Source organism: Tamandua tetradactyla, chromosome 2, assembly GCF_023851605.1.
Source record: "Tamandua tetradactyla isolate mTamTet1 chromosome 2, mTamTet1.pri, whole genome shotgun sequence".
NCBI classification, from domain to species: Eukaryota; Metazoa; Chordata; class Mammalia; order Pilosa; family Myrmecophagidae; genus Tamandua; species Tamandua tetradactyla.
In genome coordinates, this window is record NC_135328.1 from 168,959,866 (window position 1) to 168,965,499 (window position 5,634).

At 40.2% G+C, this 5,634-nt stretch overlaps 1 pseudogene; it reads right to left on the reverse strand.

The window, feature by feature from the left end:
* Positions 1-665: 665 nt before the first annotated feature.
* On the reverse strand, positions 666-1,155 carry LOC143657838 (large ribosomal subunit protein eL21 pseudogene; annotated as a pseudogene).
* Positions 1,156-5,634: the final 4,479 nt, after the last annotated feature.

Here is a 5,634-nt window from a genome sequence, read left to right on the forward strand (position 1 = left end):
ACTGCCTCATATTTATATTCTTATCTAAGGCCAACCCCTTGATTTATGCACTAGATCTCATACCCTCTTGCTTACTCAAAGACATTAGCATATTCCTTCTCTTTCCTGCATTATCAATTCCCACCTCTTTATTGGATCATTTCCATCAGCATATAAATACACTAATACTTCTCCCACAGTTAAAAAAAAAATACTTCTTTTGTCATTTTTCTCTTTGGGTATTGCTCCTGTGTCTCTTCTCACCTTTACTGCAAAACTTCTCCAAAGAGGAATCTGTACTTTTGCTGTCTCTAATTCTCCATTTTGTCTTTCAGCACTGCTGCTTCACCAAACCACTCTTGTCAACCTCCAAGTTGCTAAATTCAATGGTCACTTCTCATTCTTCACCTTATTTGACTGTTTAGAATCATTGGATCCCATTGATAATTTCCTCTTCCTTAAAATACTTTCTTAACTTCATTTCCAGGACACATGTCCTCCTCTTCTACACTCCTTCCTCCTTCTTTCTCATTCTCTTCTCCAACCTCTACTGACTGCTCCTTCTCATCATCTGATTCCTCACCACACTGATTTCTAAATCTTCATACACTCCAGGACTCAGTCCTTGTATCCCTTCCCTACCTGCGCTCTATTTTTTTTCAAACAATCCATAAGTATTTAATTTTTTACACCTCTTGTGCCATGAATTCATAGGGAATAGGCTCCAGAAGCTGAGTCTCCTTTCCATTGGTTCCCACAAAGTGTGCTCTGGGTGGAACAGTCTGGCACTTCAGTTGAACCCAGAAACCTTTCTCTTTGGCTTCCTTTTTTTTTTCCTGATCATTTTCCTTTACATGCTTCAGGAAGCTATCTTGGCTCTTAGAGTGCTTGATGTGCTCAGTATGCATATTAATTCTCTTGGCAAGAATCTTGCCCTTCACTTGTTTGTTTACAACAATACCAACAGCATGTTGGGAATATTATAGACCCTTCCAGTTCTGCCATGGTAACATTTGTGGGGCATTCCTTTTTGAACAATACCTACTCCCCAGATGTCTACAATATCACCTTTCTTGTCGATTCACATGTATGTGGCCAGAGGAACAACTCCATGTTTTCTGAAAGGCCTAGAAAACATATAGAGGTGCCTCTCCCCTTTCCCTTTGTTATTGTCATTCTGGCGAATTACTGCAAGATGATGGTTCTGCCCTACCCATTCTCTCTTATTTGGTGATTTTATCCAGTTTCATAATTTAAAATAAACAAAATGCTGATGTCTCCCTATTTTATATCTCTAGCTTAGACCTTGCTTTGAGCTTCAGACACATATATACAATTGCCCATTCAATATCTCCACCTGTGATATAAAAAGCTTCAATGTATCCAAAAGTAAGGCCCTGATATCCTCCCAGAAACCTGCTCCTCCTGCAGTCTTCTCCATCTCAGTATATGGACTCTTTCCTCTCAGTCGCTCAAGCTGAAAACCTTGGAATCATTCTTGACTCCTATTCTAGTTTGAAAGCTGCTGGAATGCAATATACCAGAAACAAAATGGATTTTTAAAAGAGGAATTTATTAAGTTGCAAGTTTACAATTCTAAGTCCATGAAAATGTCCAAATTAAGGCACCAACAAGAGGTTACTTTCACCCAAGAAAGGCCGATGAAGTTCAGGGTTTCTCTCGCAGCTGGGAGGACACAACATGGTATCTGCTAGCTCTCTCTCCCAGCTTCTTCTTTCATGAAGCTCCCCCAGGAGTGTTTTCCTTCTTCATCTCCAAAGGTCTCTGGCTGCATGGACCCTATTGGTTCTGGTGGCTCTCAAGCTTTTTCCAAAATGGTTCCCTCCAGTAAGCAACCCCACCTTGAATGGTGGAGACGCATCTCTGCAGAAACTAATCAAAAGTTATCATCCACAATTGAATGTGTCATATATCCATGGAAACAATAAAAAAGATTCCACCCAGCAATAATGAATGAGGATTAACAGACATACCTTTTTTGGGGTACATAATAGTGTCAAACTGGCACAACTCCTCTTTTATTGTTATATCCCACTTCCTACCTGTTAGAAAATCTGTTGGCTCATTCTTCAAAATATATCCAGGGAATGTCTATGTCTTACCTCATCCATCACTGCTACTCTGGTCCAAGCCCCCATCATTTCCCCCTTGAATTTTAATGTTTTGCTATCTGGTTTCCCAGCTTCTGCCCTATTCTCAACATGACAACTAGCGTGATTATTTTAAACAATTATTTCACTCCTCTGCTCAAAACCCTCCAATAACTTCCTATCTCATAGAGAATAAAAGCCAAAGTCTTAAGGATGGTACACTACAAGACCCTATATAATGGGCTCTCCCCACTGCCTAATTCTCTTAACTTGTCTTCTGCTAGTCTCCCCTTTGCTCTTTCCATTCCAGCATAGTTGGACTCTTTGCTGTTTTATCAGCTACCCTCATGGCTGGCTCTTGCACTTCCTTCAGGTATCTGCTCAAATTTGCTTTATCAGTAAGGACTTCCTGACTATGGCATATTCAATACTGTGCCAGTTTGAAACTGTTGTGTACCCCAGAAAAGCCATGTTCTTTAATCCTGATTCAATATTTCTTGGTGGGATCTTTTTGATTGAGCTGTTTCCATGGATATGTGATCTACCCAATTGTGAGTGGGACCTTCCGATTGGGTGGTTTCCATGGAGACATATCTCTACCCATTTCAGGTAGATCACTTACTAGAGTCCTTTAAGAGGGAACCATTTTAGAAAAAGCTTCAGAGCCAACATGAGACTGAAACGTTTGGAGATGAAGAAAGAAATCTCCCCTGGGGAAAGCCAAGATCCCAGCAAATGCAAGCCATGTGCCTCCCCAGTTGACAGAGGTGTTCAAGACTCTCTGGCCTTTTTTTTAATTTTTAACTTTTTTACTGTATAGTATAACATGTATACAAAGCATAGAAGGGAAAAAGCAATAGTTTTCAAAGCACTCTTCAACAAGTAGTTACAGGACAGATCCCGGAGTTCGTCATGCGCTACCATAAGATCCTCTCAGATTTTCCCTTCTGGCTGCTCCAGAATATAGGTGGCTAGAAGGCTTAAATATTTTTTTGTCATCACAATTGACTTTTTTTGTGAAAAATAACAAATATATACAAAAAAGCAACATTTCAAAGCACTGCACCACAATTAGTTGTAGAACATATTTCAGAGATTGACACGTAGAACACAATTTCAGGTTTTTGCTTTTAGCTGCTCTAAGATACTGGAAACTAAAAGAGATATCAATTTAAGATTCAGCAATCATATTCATTTGTTAAATCCTATCTTCTCTATATAACTCCAGCATCACCTTTGGTCTTTCCATCACTCTCTTTCGGGTTGTGTGGGCCATGGCCATTATAACTTTTCCATGTTGAAAGGTTTGGTCACTAATTTGGGAGATGGAACTATCTGATGTTCTGGAGAGCTGGGCCCTCTAGGTTTCAGGACTTATCTAGTCCAGGGACCCTTCTGAAGGTTGTAGATTTCTGGAAAGTTACTCTAGTGCATGGAACCCTTGTGGAATCTTATATATTGCCCTAGGTATTCTTTTTTTTTTTTTTTTTAACATGGGCAGGCACCAGGAATCGAACCTGGGTCCTCTGGCATCGCAGGCAAGCGTTCCTGCCTGGTGAGCCACCGTGGCCTGCCTGCCCTAGGTATTCTTTAGGATTGGCTGAAATGGTCCTGGTTGTGGTTTGGCAGGTCATGATAGGTAACAATGTCTAACTGAAGCTTGTGTAACAGCAACCTACAGAGTAGCCTCTTGAGTCTATTTGAACCCTATCCACCTCTGGCCTTTTTTAAGCCAAGGTATCTTTCCCTGGATGCCTTAGTTTGGACATTTTTATAGCCTTAGGACTGTAAACTTGCAACTTAATAAATTCCCTTTTAAAAAGCTGTTTCATTTCTGGGTGTATTGCATTCTGGCAACTTTAGCACACCAAAACAAATAGCAGCCCTCAACACCATCACTACTTCCTCCCCACACTTGTCCTACTTACTCTATTTATTTTGGTGCTTATCGTTATTTGTCATGCTGTATACTGATTTTATGCATGATTATTATCTGCCATCTCCAACTAGAAAAAAAATGTAAGCTCTATGAGATCAAGGACTTTGTTTTGCTATTTCCCCAGGCCTAAAAGAAGGCCTAATTTATAGAGAGTGGTCAATATATATTTCTGGGAAAAAATTCATGAAATAGCTACCTGGAAAAAATTAATTGTAGCTGCAGAGGGAAGTTTCTTCCTGAAATTAGAGACAGGATTGCATTTATTTAGCGAGTGGAAAATTGTGGCAACCTGTTTCTTTACCTCTCCTCTCCCAATCTCCTATACACTTAATCAAACAGTTGCCTATTCTTGGGTTTTCCATTTCAATTGGATACACATTTCCTGAGGATTTAGCACATGCTTCTAATTGATGTCTCTGTTACCAGACTCATCCCCTCCAATTCTTTATCTACACTTGCAGTGAGTGATCTACCTAAAACACAAATCCGGTTACCTTCCTCCACAGTTTAAAATACTTCTGTGGCTCCCCATTGTCCTCAGAATGAAATCCAAACTTTGTAGGATGGCTTTAGGTTGTTGTTCAAGTTTGCAAGCTGCTGGAATGTGATATACCAGAAACGGAATGGCTTTCAAAAAGGGAAAATTTAATGAGTTGCAAGTTTATATGTTCTAAGGCCATGAAAATGTCCAAATTAAGGCAAGGCTATGAAAATGTCCAATCTAAGGCATCTAAGGCAAGACACCTTAAATCAAGAAGGCCGATGACGTTCAGGGTTTCTCCTTAACTGGAGAGGTACATGGTGAACATGGTGACATCTGCTAGCTTTCTCTCCAGGCTTCTTGTTTCATGAAGCTCCCCAGGGGACCTTCATCTCCAGAGGTCTTGGGCTGCATGGGCTCTAAAGCCTTTTCCAAAATAGTTCCCTCTTAAAGGGCTCCAGTAAGCAACCCCACCTTGAATGGGTGGAGACACATTCAAAAGTTACCACCCACAATTGGGCGGGTCACATCTCCATGGATAATCAAAAAGCCTCCACCCAGCAATATTGAATGAGGATTAAAGGACATGGCTTTTCTGAGATACACCACAGATTCAAACCGGTATAGCATTCCTTCATGATTCAGTTCCTAGTAACTCTCTAGCTTGAATTATCATATTCCTCTCTTATAACACCTTTCCTTTGACCATTACATACTGAAATCATTTCAGTCCTAGAAATGTACTTTTGTTCATTCTTTGTTGTCTACCCTACCTCCTTCTATTAACTGCTATTAACCGTTCAGGTCTCACATAGATGTCACTTCCTCTAGAAAACCTTTACTTACATGTCTTACACTCATCCTGCTGGCTTGGGTGCTTCTTCTCTGTGAATTTTTATCCCTGCACATAAACACTAATTGCCAGTACACTCTACTAGACAAAGAGCTTCTTGAGAGCAGCAGCCTTGACGATTTGCTTTTACTATTATGTCACTGGCACTCATCACTACAGTGCCTAGCAAATAAAAGTAATCAATAAATACCTGTTGATTAAGTGCAAGCTAGGGACTATTATCATGATTTAACAGTAAATGAATGGGACCCAGTCCCTGCCCTCAAGAAGT